We start from the raw sequence: 17,044 nt of genomic DNA, 5'->3' as shown, positions 1-17,044 counted from the left end.
CCCTGGCGCTGGGCAGCTCCTCCCCCCTCCCCTCCCCCTGGCGCTGGGCGGCACCCCCCCCTCCCCTCCCCCTGGGCGGAACCCCCCCTCCCCTCCCCCTGGCGCTGGGCAGCTCTTCCCTTCCCCTCCCCTCCCCTCCCCCTGGCGCTGGGCAGCTCCCCCTTTCCTCCCCGTGGCGCTGGGCGGCTCCCCCCCCTCCCCTCCCCCTTTCCTCCCTGTGGCGCTGGGCGGCTCCCCCCCCCTCCCCTCCCCCTGGCGCTGGTGGCTCACCCCCTTCCCTCCCATTCCACTGGCCCGGCTCCCCCCTTCCCCTCCCCCTGGCGCTGGGCGGCTCCCCCCCCTCCCCTTCCCTCGCGCTGGGCAGCTCTTCCCTTCCCCTCCCCTCCCCTCCCCCTGGCGCTGGGCAGCTCCCCCCTTTCCTCCCCGTGGCGCTGGGCGGCTCCCCCCCCTCCCCTCCCCCTTTCCTCCCCGTGGCGCTGGGCGGCTCCCCCCTCCCCTCCCCCCTTTCCTCCCAGTGGCGCTGGGCGGCTCCCCCCTCCCCTCCCCCTTTCCTCCCAGTGGCGCTGGGCGGCTCCCCCCCTCCCCTCCCCCTGGCGCTGGGCAGCTCCTCCCCCCCTCCCCTCCCCCTGGCGCTGGGCGGCACCCCCCCCTCCCCTCCCCCTGGGCGGAACCCCCCCCTCCCCCTCCCCCTGGCGCTGGGCGGGGTACCCCCCTCCCCTCCCCCTGGCGTTGGGCGGCTCCGCCCCTCCCCTCCCCTCCCACTGGTCGGCTCCCCCTCCCCCTCCCACTGGTCGGCTCCCCCTCCCCTCCCACTGGTCGGCTCCCCCCCCTCCCCTCCCACTGGGCGGCTCGCCCCCGTCCCCTCCCTTCCCGCTGGGCGGCTCCCCCCCCCCTCCCCTCCCTCTGCGATTCCCCCCCTCCCCTCCCCGCTGCCGCTGGGCGGTTCCCCCCGCTCCACTCCCGCTGGCGCTGGGCGGCTCCCCCCACCCCTCCCCCTGGAGCTGGGCAGCTCCCCAACCTCCCCCTCCCAGTGCCGCTGGGCCGGCTCCCCCCCTCTCCCCTCCCCTCCCGCTGTGCGACTTAAATATACATAAGAAATACATAATTTGAACGAATGACGAACTTACTACATCAGGAACACACACACACGCATATATATATATATATATATATATATATATATATATATATATATATATATATATATATATATATATATATATATATATATATATATATTTATATATATATATATATATATATATATATATATATATATATATAGTATATATATATATATATATATATATATATATATATATATATATATATATATATATATAATATATATTGTATGTATAAATATGTATATGTATACATACAGTATATATACACACAAACACACACATATATATATATATATATATAATATATATATATATATATATATATATATATATATACACATATATATATATATATATATATATATATATATATATATATATATATATATATATATATATATATATATATATATATATATATATATATATATATATATACACATTATATATATATATATATATATATATATATATATATATATATATATATATATGTATATATATATATACATGATCAGCAAAGCTGTACAGGACAGGAACACCCATACTAGGCTGGTTTGCTCGGAGCGATCAGATAAAACTATCCCATCATCTCCAATCCGCACTGGCCTGGGTGGTGAGGAAAATCTGGTCAAACTCCAGACATGAATATAAGGATTCCAGGAGAACATATCTGTTCGAAAAGTCTCTTCATAAATTATGGCCTTTTAGACTTGTTTTGTGGACACTGGTATATTCTGTTGTAGATAAGTATGTATGTATGTATGTATATGTGTGTTGCATACCACGATCAGCGCCTAAGCCAAGCCCCCTCTCCACCCAAGCTAGGACCAGGGCGGGCTTGGCAATGGCTCCTGATAACTCACCTAAACCACCCATCCTGAGCTCACAATGTTGCAGACATTACAAGAACCTATCAAGGTTACGGGGGGTTCGAACTCCAGTCCGGTAGATCGATTAGCAGGGACGTTTCCAATCATTATTATTATTATTATTATTATTATTTGCTAAGCTACAACCCTAGTAAAAAAAGCAGGATGTTATAAGCCCAAGGGGCTCCCAAAGGGAAAATGTCCAGTGAGAAAGGAAACAAGGAAAATAAAATATTTTAAGAACAGTAACATTAAAATAAATATTCCCTATATAAACTATAAAAACTTTAACAAAGCTAGAGGAAGAGAAAAATAAAAGAATCGTGTACCCGAGTGTACCCTCAAGCAAGAGAACTCTAACCCAAGACAGTGGAAGACCGTGGTACAGAGGCTATGGCACTACCCAAGACTAGAGAACAATGGTTTGAATTTGGAGTGTCCTTCTCCTAGAAGAGCTGCTTACCATAGCTAAAGAGTCTCATCTACTCTTACCAAGACGAAATTAGCCACTGAACATTTACATCTCAGTAATTAACCCTTTGGGTGAAGAAGAATTGTTTGGTAATCTCAGTGTTGTCAGATGTATGATGACAGAGTAAAATCTGTAAAGAATAGTCCAGACTATTCGGTGTATGTGTAGGCAAAGGGAAAATGATTCTTATTTCCCTCCAGTTGTCAAACTGTTATTACTAATGTTAGATATATACACCGAACATTATTTAAGAACTAATTACAGCTACAATTAGCGTCTTTGCATTTGGTAAATCTTTTTTTTTATCATTATATTGTCCAAACACATAATACTGGCATATGGGAGATGATAATTTAGGAGTTAGTTTTATTTGGACTTTTATTTCTGTTGCACAGGACCACGTGAAACAAGTCGATATCTTTTTATTACGGTAAGAAACCAGAGGAAATTGTAAATTAGAAGTTCCCTTTAGATCTCACTCGAGCACTTGTGAAATTCTTTAAACCCATCCTTTTCTAACTGGAATTCCATTACAAAAAAGTCAATACTCAGGGACACACACAAAATATTCCGGTCACAATCACGACAGCCTCCACCTAACAATTGGCCGGACTGGGGTCGAGTCCCTCTCAAGCTCGATTGTTTCTCAGTGTCTGCTATCTCACAATCCTTGTGAGCTCAGGATTGGGGGTTTGGGGGGAGCCTGTCATTACCAGCCAATGCCTGGCCCTCCCTGATCCTAGCTTGATGAAGAAGGGGCTTGGGTGGTGAGCATATCTATATATGGTCAATATCTTGAGCAATGTCACTGTCTCTCACCCCTACCATTTATGAGCGGCCTTCAAACCATTAAAGTCTAATTTAAACAAAGTTAACAGTCATAAAGGAAGAAAAACGTCACTTCAAAAGAAAGACAAAAATTTACAAGAGAAAAATTCGCTTCTTCGTTTCTTTTTCCTCCTCGTTACCTTTGTCTGTCTGGATAACCTTAATGGGCCCCCGACTGAGCCCGTTATCCTGCGTTCCTTCCCCATCCAATTATCCGTCATTATTTTCCTCTCACGATGTTTTCCCAGAAAAGGCACTGTCAATTTTATCGAGATTTTTCCTTAGTTTTCTCTTACCCATCTCTTTAGCATCTCTCTTCAACCATGTCCTGGTGTAGCCATCTTCATAATATATTTTCTCTTTTCATACTATATTCCTACTTACAACTTTTTGGTAATTTTGTGCGCTAATAATAGAAATAACTGTTTATATATTACAAAATAAGTACAGCAAACTGCAAGTATATTAGGCAATCTTAAGCCTTCCACACATCCACATCCTATCTAAAAAAAAAGACGGCCTATATAGCCATTAAATTCAAAATCCTCTCGTAGATGAAAACTATTTACACCTTTTTGGTAAATATCAGCTCTAACTATAAAAATAACTCTTTATAAAATACAACATAAGTACATGAAACTGCAAAGGAATGTTATTTAATCTTAATCCTTAAACATATCCAGATCCTATATAAATAAAAAAGAAGGCGTATCTAGCCGCTATATTCAAAATCCTTTCCTTGATCAAGATTAACCAGGCATAAATTCGCTGATTCATTCGTATCCCGATATAATCATCATTAATCCCAGGTAATCCCTTCCTCCTTAGAGCGAGTTCTCCCAATATTCTTTTGCTCGGAAAAAAAGAATTAACGAATAAAGTTTTAGTACATTGAAATAGTTATTTTAAGTTATATTTATTGCAGTTGGGTTAGGTTCACTTTCAAGTACACCAAGGACTTCCCAAAGGACACGATATATCACAGCCCCCAAAGGAGACAGAGGAGAGGGATGAGAAATGTGTGGGTGACTTGGAAGCGTACAAAACATTACAACAAAATAATTACACTGGTGGTAAATTTAAAAAAGTAACAATTCGCGTGAATTACATAATTTCTAAAAGTTGCTATAATTTTATTGTGGCTTCTTGGTCTCTTCCCTTGAAAATTAATAAGATTAAAATGAAAATGGCTTAAAACCAGAAAAACTTCATAGCACACTTTCCACGTTATTGATGTGAAAATGCGCAACTGAATTCTAAAAAGGAAACAGACGGCAATCTTTAGAGCAACAATATAAGCTTTAGATAAATGACAATTATTCCAGCAAAAGCGCCACATATCTAGGAAAAAAAAGCTGTTTAAATCGGAATTTACAAGTTGTTTAAGCTTCAAGGCCGAGATGAAAAAAAAGTAGAAAGGAGTCTTGAGAATGGGAAAAAGATCAGATGCAGCTTTTTTCATGTATTATATATATATATATATATATATATATATATATATATATATATATATATATATATATATATATATATATATATATATATATATATATATATATATATGTACATAAATCTATATATATATCTATCTATCTATCTATATATATATATATATATATATATATATATATATATATATATATATATATATATATATATATATATATATATACACACACACATATATATATATATATATATATATATATATATATATATATAGACAAATATATTACATCGAAATCGGAAATGGTATTGAGATAACTTTAATTTGTTTTCCAAACATTATTTAATATAAGCTAACCATATGAAAGAAGAAATTTAGTCCAGTCTTAACACATCATCAAACTTCACCTGATGGAAAAGAACAAAATCTTTCGTAGTGACAAATATCTTTTCGATACAAAATGTACCAGAATTGACAAAAGGAAATGGGCCCACCTATTTTCATTATCATACTAGAAATGGAATAACTATATTTTCTTTTTCTTGAACGATAGAAGTTCAGAGAATATTATGAAGATATGACAAGGCACAAACCGTCAATTCACAAGACAATTCATTGAGATTTTGTGCAACTACATTACGTAAAAAACAATATTGCTCACTTTTGAATATCATCGCTTATCTAAAGGTTTAAAGACACCTCCTGACTGGCAGAGATAATGGGCAGTGACAATGTCGTAGCAGGACAATGCCATAGAGATTAACAAATGATCAGCGCCCAAGCCACCTCTCCACTCCAAGCTAGGACCAGGGAGGACCAGCCAATGGCTACTGGTGACTCATCACGTAAACCCTCCCCTAAACCCCCCATCCTTAGCTCACAAGAATGGTGAGGTTGCATACAAAACAGAATTTCATAAAAAGAAAATCATAATAAAGAATCAATAAGTTATTAACAACATAAGAGACTTATGAATACCAACATATGCTGACAAGGAGGGAAAGGGTAAAAAAATCGAAGAGACAATGAGGATAAAGTGAAGGAATAAGGAAAGATCTAAAAGATCTCATTAGACAAATCAAGGCTAAGGAAAAAAAACCTAACATGAGAGGTCAGAAATAAGGTCTCCTTCTCAGAAACATTAAATTGGATTCGAATCTGTCATTCATGTGTGCTGTTTGGGAGGAAAGACGATCAATTTTCAAACTTAGGACCTCGAGGGATTTTCTTGAACAGTGTAGAGCGGTAATTCTATATTCCTTTTTCATTTCATGTTCGTTTTTGTCACATATTTTGGTAAAATTCCTACCCGTTATAATAACCATTTATTTGTGCCTGAATATGTATAATAATGAATAACTTTTGACTCCCTTTTAAATTTCAGAAACTAGTTTGAACTAAAAATGAACGCATGTTTCAAAAATAACAATATACAAAGCAAATATTAACGAACTTCTAGATACAAAGTATCATGTTCGTATGGATATACAAGGTATTTCAACCTGTCACAATAAGCAACGAGATCTATCTGTATAATATTGCAATACACTACTAAAGGAATGAAAATAATGTCTTCAAAAAAAGAAAAAAAAAGGCTCCAAAGCATCACACGATTACAGATTCCAGCCTTGGTCAGAACTCCCAATTCTATTTCCGCCATTGCTTACTGACTGACATCCCTTTTCCCTATTACTGGAAGCGTGACGCGACTGAGGTCTGGAACTGGCCAGTTGCTGTACGCTTTTAGTGTGAAATGTAAATTCTGCTATAATTTTTTTTTTTAATAACCCCTAAAAAAAGAAGAAAAAAAAAAAAAAACGCTGAAGCGAAGTCTTCTCAAAGCAATAATTCTTTAGCCCCTGTAATCCGATTTGAATTAATATCTATATAAATTAAGAACAAATTACATGGACCGTTGACAGCCTAATTCAAGTTGATAAAACGCTGGCCTAAGCCATGTGACAATCCAGGTACTTTGGAAAATAAACGAGCTCAATAATATCTTTTTTATATAAAATTATTTAGAAAAAAGTACTGAGCATGTCATACGTCCGCTTTTAAAAAGAAATAGTGAGTTTTATCATTATTTCTAAGCAGTCTTTTTTCCAAACACACAAAAAAAAATGTTGTCAAGAAAATTTATATAGGCGTTAGTTTTTTTTTTTTTTTTATCAAATGGAGTGAGTAATTATAAAAAAATGGCTGTTACTTAACATGAGCAATGTCATACATAGAAAAATGAGGGGCTCAAACACTAATTGATTTTAATAGTGATAAAAAGGAGTTGATTTTTTTTATTAAAAAGTAGAGCACCTAAATATTAAATCATATTCATGAATAGGAAAGATATCCAAAATCAGGCGCTGAATCTACAAACTTCATATTATGATGCAATACGAAGAATTTCTGAAGTTGCATTTCATAATATATTGAAATATTATAATAAAGTTGTACTCATTTGATTATTCAGTCTTATAGTTGTTATGAGATGTTAAAAGAAAAAGTCCATAAATTCAACGCAATTAAAACGATAAATTTCTAATTTAACTCTTTCTTCGCGAAGATAGTGACATAGTTATAGAAAGGAGAAACTTTTTAAATTTTTTGCATCTAAAAACAATATTTGAGATGAAAATATGGATATTACAAAGAAGAATAATTATAAAAATGGTGAACGAAATGGAAGAATTCATAAATTTCAACGGCCCCAAAATCTAAAAACCTTTCGATTATTTACTCCACTGATTCAAGAACCGATTCTCTTGAGACAAGAATTTAGGCATTTGGTTATAGTGTAAGATCTATCATTGTTATTAATTATTGTCCCAAAGCTTTTTCTATTTAAAAGTTTATAGCGATCGCTTCATTAGTTTACCATTCTTCTCTTTACTCATCCTTATAAACAATTACTTACATAGTTGTTACCATATATATATATTATATATATATATATATATATATATATATATATATATATATATATATATATATATATATATATATATATATATATATATATATATATATATTATACATATATATGTACACACACATTGATAAGGAATAGAATGCTGAAAATTTGGCCTTTGTAATCTAACGCCATTTTATTAATGCAATATCAAAGCAATTCTCTTCAACTTGCACCACCTGATATGTTCCTCAAACTTTCAAAAAATAGTTTCAAAACCGCCATAGAACAAATTGTCCGGATCAATTTCAAATACAAAAAGTCACTCAATATGCTAAAAAAGATTCATCATGATCACTTTTTAAATAAATACCCCCTAAAGTATGTTGAAATGAATATAGGTTATTTGTAAAAATTACGAACTGCCTTGAATAGTAAGATATCTAATATTTCCACTTTACACGTTTCCATAATATATTCTCAAGTGGATGAATCTGCGTAATCAAATAGGTTAACAAATAAATAATGTATCTATAAGCATTAGACTCATTATTTCATTACTGTATAAAAGTCAATAAGTTGAGAGCAAGAGTTGGAGAACCTCGTTTACTTTCTCCTTCTTTCCAGTTAACAAATTTCGTTGAAACTTTACGTAAGTTTGACCTAAACTTCGACCAAGAGAAGGAAAATGTGATGGATCGTTTTTATTGAAGTTCGAGGTGAAAAACAAAGGCACGATCTGGAGGTTTAAAGGCCGCTCATGAATGGAAGAGGCAAGGGGACACTAGTAACACTGCGCTATCAAGCAGGACAATGCCTTGGAGACTGACCATATATACTGTACATATGATCAGCGCCGAAGTCCCTCTCGGCAGATAGACCCATAAGCTCCCCCAAACCCCCCATCCTTAGCTCTCAAGGATGGTATGGTTGCTGCGACTAAAGGAACTAACGAGCATCATCAAGACTTGAACCCTAGTCAAGGACTTTACCACATAGGCCACCACAACAGATCAAAATACCATAAATTTCAACACACAAAAAAAAGGAACTGAAAATAATATACAAGTGAGACAAAAAGAAAGACCAACAAAATACAGATGATGAAATCCATAATAAACTAGAAAAATCAAAAGGAATGAATCAAACAAAACGATAACAAATGTAAAACCTTTGACAATAATTAAGGAAATTTAAAAGACATCAAAATATAGAACAAACATTTACAATACTGTTTTAATCCTGATCTCTCAAAAATCCGAGGGAAAAAACCATCTAACACTTCTATTTAGTAAAAATTAATATTGGAGCAAACCATGTGCGTCTGATATGTATGTATGAGTAAAAACAAATCGGAAATACAAAGATAACATGACCTCCGCCAAGTACTATCGTATATATATTTGCATCTTTGGGATATATATACTGTCGGTATGTATGTATGTATGTATATATATATATATATATATATATATATATATATATATATATATATATATATATATATATATATATATATATATATATATATATATATGATATTGATATGATAATGTGTCATCGACTCAGCAGTAATGACAAGATTAACAAGAATGTATTGGAAATTACAGCTAATTTCTATCACTGAAGTGTGTGCATACATGTGGTTTACTAATTACTGAATAACGGCAGAAGACAACTTATTCAATATTCTAAAGAATAAATATTTTTGAAATAAATACAGCAAAGAAAACACTACTAACTATAATCAATGAATACAAACAGTCTCAAAAGATAAACAATTAGCTTTCTTTTGACACTGATATAAAATGCATTCCTTTGAAACACGAAGAACAATATCTCCGAAAAGTAAAGATTTCAAAGTTCAATTAAGGACAACGACAACAAGAGACATAATATATATGCACCCCACCCTTAGCAATACCCAATCTCTCTCTCTCTCTCTCTCTCTCTCTCTCTCTCTCTCTCTCTCTCTCTCTCTCTCTCTCTCTCTCTCCATAATGACAGCGTAAAAATTCTAGATTAGCAATAGCATCAATAAAAACACTATTAAATTATAATTAAGATCGAACGAAAACCGGACTATCCTGAAACATACGAAATTTGATTTTCTGCTTCATATAATTCCGGTTTGGAAAATCCTTCCGCAAAGCCTTTGTTGCTCGATGTGCATTATACACAGAATGAGATCTTTTGTTCCACGGATACTGTTCTTTTTTTTTCATCTTGTCAATGGGCACTGTTTCTATCCTAGCTTTCTTTCTATCGTGACCCAAAAATCCTCTTTGATTCTGATAAGGAGACTCATGTTTCCTATTCAATGAGTAATGAAACTCCTTATTGTTGCCTCCACCAAGGTGGTTATAAAATCCCCCAGCGTTTACCTACTTAATTATTCATTTGTCTGTTTATCTCTTAGCAGGATTACGTCAAAACTTATTTCCGGATTCTCACCAAATTTTAATAACTGATAAGTATTATGTTCCAGAAGAAACCATTTAATTCTGGAAGTGATCCGGATCCAGATCGCGATTCTAGTTATTATTATTCAGTGGATTCATTCACGGGCAACATGTGGAAAAAAGGGTGAGATTTGTCAGTAGACCTGAGTAAAATTATGACAATAATCATTGACTGAGGTCTGAAATCTCTGATTGCTCTTGTTACTTATGTCTTTGACCAAGTATTATTTCCCACCTGAGCAAAAGGCAAAATTATGTTGAAAAAAAAAGTATTTGACTAATTCAGCTGAAAATCCCAGAATAAAAATGTTTAGTTTGAAATAGGGAACTTTTGTTCCTTCAAGATAATCTGACAAGGAAACCAAATGTCATCAAATGTAACTTCGTCATAAGTGGAGGGATAAAAATCGCGGCTTTTAAGATCTAATTTATATAATATAAATTGTATGTAAACCTTTTGAATTTGCTTAAGCAAATTATTCAAATAAGTTTACGGAACAAAATCACAAGAATAGAAGATAAGATTTCCTAATGGCAAGGGTTAACTGTGAGTAATTGAAGGGTGGACTGTGATTGCTTTATATTACCAGACAATAAAAGCCGTAAGAGAAATTTTAGGGACGAAATTATTTTGAGGTTCGTAGCAGCAGAGAAAATAAAGACTCGGGAAATGGTGACATGATGTATGATGGCAATTACACGGAGTAACGATCAGGGCAGTGCAAAGTCTACTGACTTGATGGGAGGTTCCCAAATATGGGGTTAGAGCAAATATTTGTCATTAGAAAAAGGGCTGTACATATATATCAACAGGAACATAGGTTCTATAATATACTGCACATAGAACGACGTACAGTGAGGGTAGATTTTAGACGCTAAACTGAAAGAAAATTTCCTGAGAGAGAGAGAGAGAGAGAGAGAGAGAGAGAGAGAGAGAGAGAGAGAGAGAGAGAGAGAGAGAGAGAGAGAGAGAGAGAGAGAGAGAGATAGTTTAAATCGAAGGCCCAAAATTTCGTTATATGTCTGAAAGAATCATAATTTTTCATCGGCTTCCTAATCCTTGGCAGAAATAAGAGAGAACACAAGATGGAGCACTAGAGAAAACTTATTGACAAAACAATTCAAAACTAAATTCATATCTGCCTAACTTAGATTGCATGGGAGATGGATGTTTCATGACCATACAAAGTGAACGATTTCCAATACTTTCAAGTTCCCCCCCCCCAAAGATTCAGTACAACTGCAATATCCTAAAACAAGATTGATTAAAAATGGAAAACAACTTATTCACCTTTGAAATTTAAGTAGTACTTAAAAATATATATATAAAACGGATGAGAAACATTAAATAACACAATGACTTAGTTAAATGAAAAAATTTTGTTGTATAATTATCTAACCTCAAATAAGCTATAGGGAAGTAGTAAATTTCTTGAATAAGCCAAAACGAATATCCCGTAAATCATTGACAGATTAAAATTCACAAGAACATAGTATTACCAAACGATCGCAAAACTACAGCAATTTGATATGGACATTTTCACAAAGAAAACCCGGTATCCTTTATGCAAAGTTTATTTCAAGTAAAAGTAGGGCACATATTTACTTATCTAGCCATTAATATTTTTCTAATGTCTTGATTGTTCTTTCACTCTGACACTAGAGAGAGAGAGAGAGAGAGAGAGAGAGAGAGAGAGAGAGAGAGAGAGAGAGAGAGAGCTTCGACAATTATAAAAAGCTATGGAAAGGATAATGCCATTTTGACCAAAAAATTGTGCCACTATCGATTTGTAAAAATTCGATGACAATAACAAACAAAAAATTGCTATTTGGGAAACCTATCTCTTTCTCTAATGCCTTACAATACTAGAATATCGTTATGCCTGTCTACCTATCCTTCAGTAATCAATCAGAATTGAATAAAGAAAGAATACACAGTTGAGTAAATGGTTATTTTTATTCTTGCCAATTAAAGCCAAAATAATGTAAAAATTTCCATTGCTAAACAATGAAGCCAGTCAAGGAATGATCAGGACGTAACACACAAACCTCAGATATCAAGAATAGTGCATAACTCGCGTAACAGCAAAGCATCGTTATCGTCTCTAACAACTAGAAGATTCTACATAACATGATCACCCAATATCATTTCCAAGACGACCACACATTGCCCTAACTTTAAATTAAATAAAAAAAGCTTTGGAAGCAGCAAATTTCTACCTCTACGTTTCACACACATTCTCTATTTCCAGATATCAAGGTCTTACTATTCCAATGCTTATTCTAAACCATCTATCCAATGGTTTCTGGGTCTTTTCATTGCAACATTACTCACCAAACTACTAACCAGTCTTACCAATTTATCGTCGAACACTTTCTCTACATGCTCCTTGCAACCACATACATTCTTTTTCGTTATTTCTCTTAAAGTTCGAAAACATTATATCGTATTAATAGGATATACGTAAAAAACAATGACTAAATAGTCAGATAGATACGCATACATATGCAACCCCTGTCACCAGAGTAGGACTACTCCCTATCCCTCCTTCCCGAGGGACGGGGAGAACTCAGTGTACCCGTATATATACATATATACATATACATACATATATATATATATATATATATATATATATATATATATATATATATATATATATATATATATGGGTGTGTGCGTGCGCGCGCGCACGTGTGTGTATAGCAAGACCGTTGCTCTCTATTATAAAAGGGAGATGTATACATTAGTCACTCCGCACTCCATTCACAACCATAGTTCCCATCTAACAACTTCTAGATTCATCCAATATGCTTTCCTTGACTCCTCAAATCACTCTGTTCACAAAGATATTAAATAGTCACAGATACTTAATACAGCATTTCTATTAAATTCACCTCCATGACAAAAAACATTCCCTCTCAAAAAATATGGCAATGATCAATTATTCCATTTTACATATTCCTGGCGCTCTCTACATTGCAACTATTGCATAACAATTCTAACAATACTCTTATACACACACACACACACACACACACATATATATATATATATATATATATATATATATATATATATATATATATATATATATATATATATATATATATATATATATATATATATATATATATATATATATATATATACTTTATGAGAGAGAGAGAGAGAGAGAGAGAGAGAGAGAGAGAGAGAGAGAGTGTGTGTAGAACTGAAAATATGTAAATTTTATGTCAGTATTGTTTCTTTCCTCTTCGCTTTCATAGGGCAACATTTGGAATGGCAAATGGCAATATTGCAACCTCGGTTAATTCCTAGCCTATAAAGGTCAAAGGTGAAATCCGCCTATCTGAAAATTATCAACAAAAGGTTGTTTTGCGAAGGCAAGAATAAAATTGTATCAAGTTAACATAATTTTTAGAGACTGAGTAGAATTTATTTGGTACATAAACTTGAGTCGAACATTTAACTATTTTGGCTGGTTTGGCTTTATTTTTACGAATACAATGGATGCACTTGAATGACATTCCAACTTTTAAAAAATTTTATTCTTATTATTTATAAGTTGGCGGAAATTTGCAAAACAAGAATACTCTTCATTCTGGTGAGCACACCAGATTTCGCGCAACGATTTTTATATCTAAATTTATTCTTAAAAGAAAACATTTACAGAGCAATAAGAAACATCAATGAAAACAAACCGCATACTCTCAAGATGTCTAGTTTCAAGTTGAATTTTATTCAATCTACCGTCGTAGTAATCCTTCTAGGTTGTGGTAGCCTATTGGAAACGTCCCAATCTCGCGATCTGCTGGACTGGGGTTCGAGACCTGCTCAAGTTTGATAGGTTCTTGTATCTGCAACCTCACCATCCTTGTGAGCTAAGGATAGGGCTGGGGAAGCAATAAGGTCTACCTGCTGAGTCATCAGCAGCCTTTGCTTGGCCCTCCCTGATCCTAACTTAGATGGATAGGAGGCTTTGATCTGCTAGGGCATTATCACTGTCCCTTGCCTCTGCCATTTATGAGTGACCTTTAAACCTGACTGTTTTAGCAATTTTTAAGCAAAAGATTCGCAAATGTGAAGAATGATTTGAATGACCACAGTGCAGTCCCAGTTATAATGACTCAAAATGACACAACGCCAGCAATTCTAATGATTACAACGATGAAAAAGATAAAGTAAAAATATAATGGTAGTGAGAAATGAATGATGAAAATAAAAAATCCGTCACCTGAAATTAATGTATAATGCTCTTAGCCTAAACCTTTCCGTTTAAAATCAAGATTTCCTTTGAAAAATTATATAGAATAATTTCCGATATAAAGTTAATATCACCAGTTATAAATTCAGTCATATGAAACTGCTAAACATGCAGAGAATATATCGAGAAGGATATGTTTTTTAATAAAAATTACCTCAATTAAAAGTCAAAGTACCTACAAATATGCCAATTGACCACAAGTAGACAAGCTGTATGTCATCTACTTGTGTAACATAACTATTATTTTCTGTATATTAAGGAATATTAAATCACTATGATCTTAAAAACTAGCGATAAACTTATAAACCTACAAATCTAATCCATTTCGCTCCGATCCATAGTATGATATTTCACGTACGGCAAAACCCAGACTTCAAAGATGGGATAATTCTTACAATATGTCTAGTTTCGCACCAATACCATTAACTAGAAAGACAAGGAGAATTTAAATATCTTTGGTCTATGTCCAAAATGAAAAGAAAGAAAAAACATACAGAACAACCCTTTATCTATAATGGGCAGCACATGCAATGCAGCTGGTAGCAGATGTCGAGGAGTTTCAAATATTTCTCTTTTAATTATGATGCACACGACAAATGCACATCTGCCTACACCTTACGTTTTTAATTAACATAGGCATTACTCTGATTTATTCCGCATCTTTTTCAAACATTCTTACTCATCATTCACTTAAAACACAATTCTAATTTCTTCCTTAGATTAGTAAACAAAAATGACGCTTAAAAAACCACGCCCCATATATCAATATGTTTTAACTTTTTTCACTTCAGAAAAAAAAGTGTAAAACTTAATATCTGTTAATGTATGGAGACAGAAAAGGGGCAACAGGGATACGAGAGCAAACTAAAGTAGAGCATATTTTACCAAAATGCAAGAAAAATAAAATGGACATGGGAAGAATGACAGATAATAGATGGTCATTAAGAATAGCAGAATGGGGGTCTATAGATTGCAAAAGAACCAGGGAAAGGAAAAGATCACGATTGAAATAAGAGGTAAAAAAAAAGCGGTTATAGACTGGCATAGAAAGACCATAAACAGACTAGAGTGGACGGACACGTCTGAGGCCTTTGTCCTGCAGTGGACTTGTAACGGCTGATTAGTATGATGATGATGATATCCCCAAGAGCTCTAAGAATCACCTTTACCTATTTTACTTCCCGTTTCCAAAGCACTGTTAAGCCCCTTCCTTTCTTCCAATAATCAAATAGACATCCCGAATATTATTGATAGATTAAAATTCACTTGCACAAAGCATCACCAAACGATCATGAAACTATAACAATTTGTGAAGAGAATTTTCAGAAAGATTTGCTGGGTTGAAATGGACCGGAATTTCTCCTCCTCCCCCAAAATAGTTAAAACTCATTTAAGAATAGATTACCTAACAAAGCCAGACGTGATATTCTCCAAAATAGTCTGTACATCTGTAATACTAAGAGACATTCAAAACTATCTGCGTATCTATTCTAATTAACAGTATTTGGTATTAGTACAACAAAAAATAAAACATTATCCCATATTAGTAAAGGCTTATTGCATATCCCTAGTTTTGTTTTCATATCATCTTTCCCTATTTACTTAAATAAATGGTGTTTCTCATAAATGAATGATACTAAAATGTAGACAGTTTAAAAAATGTGTTGTATCTGAAACAAGAGAAATTAGTTCTAAAGCCAAAAATTCCTTGGAGATAGCAGAGATGAATAACCGAGGACAGACATATGTCTTAAGTTTAAATCAAGCGAGAAACTTTTCGTTACAAAATGTCTGATGGATGTTGAAGCAATGCAACAGTTCTGCCTCTCCAGTGTCTGATAGAGTGTTAATTATTTCGAGCTCCGACACGAGAACTTCATTTCAAAGTTAAAAACAAGAGTTAAAAGTCACAGGGCAATTGAGAGAGAGAGAGAGAGAGAGAGAGAGAGAGAGAGAGAGAGAGAGAGAGAGAGAGAGAGAGAGAGAGAGAGAGGGGGGGGGGGCAATTGTTTTGCATGAAACATCGTTTTAAAGTTAAAAGAAAGAGTTACAAGTTAGTGGGTAAATGTTGAGAGAGAGAGAGAGAGAGAGAGAGAGAGAGAGAGAGAGAGAGAGAGAGAGAGAGAGAGAGAGACGTGTTCTCTATGAAACATCCAAACTAACTAACGAAGTGAGCGGGCAATAAAAATTAGCAGCAAAAAGGTAACCAATAAAAGAAACATTCCGCTGATTTCATTACCTTTCCCCTTCAATCGAAGTACCACCGCTGATTCAAACTCCCATTCACATACCTGCAACAGAAGATTGGATTGGATAAGTAATATTGCTACTTGATCAACACTTTCCAATAATTAGCAACAACATGCAAAGTGAAATTGGGAATGGAGATTCAAAGGCATATCTAGAAAGTTACCCCCAAAAATACGTTTTGAACAATTCAGAAACTCCAGGACAATAAATGCATATTTTCAATTTCAGTTCTGTAATTTAAAAAATGCTAAATCAAAAACTGACAAAATTGTAGCGATTTACAAATTTTGGAGTGATCACAATCTAACCAAAAATCAAATCCTAATAAATATCTTTACGTTAAAAGTAACTTTGTACAAATCCCTATTTTCATAGCCCATCGTTCTACCTTTCCATAACCTTATACCTTG

The 17,044-nt window shown here is 35.5% G+C and overlaps 1 long non-coding RNA gene across 1 annotated transcript in view; it reads right to left on the bottom strand.

Annotated features, from left to right (window-relative positions):
* The window catches only part of LOC137633981 (uncharacterized), a 55,147-nt gene extending 38,470 nt beyond the window's left edge, over nt 1–16,677 (bottom strand). The window contains exon 1 of the long non-coding RNA XR_011042396.1: nt 16,624–16,677. This is a non-coding gene — a long non-coding RNA (uncharacterized lncRNA). The remainder of the gene's footprint in view (nt 1–16,623) is intronic.
* Between the last annotated feature and the right edge of the window lie 367 nt (nt 16,678–17,044).

This window comes from Palaemon carinicauda, chromosome 43, assembly GCF_036898095.1.
Source record: "Palaemon carinicauda isolate YSFRI2023 chromosome 43, ASM3689809v2, whole genome shotgun sequence".
NCBI classification, from domain to species: Eukaryota; Metazoa; Arthropoda; class Malacostraca; order Decapoda; family Palaemonidae; genus Palaemon; species Palaemon carinicauda.
This window is presented reverse-complemented; position numbering and strand designations above follow the sequence as displayed.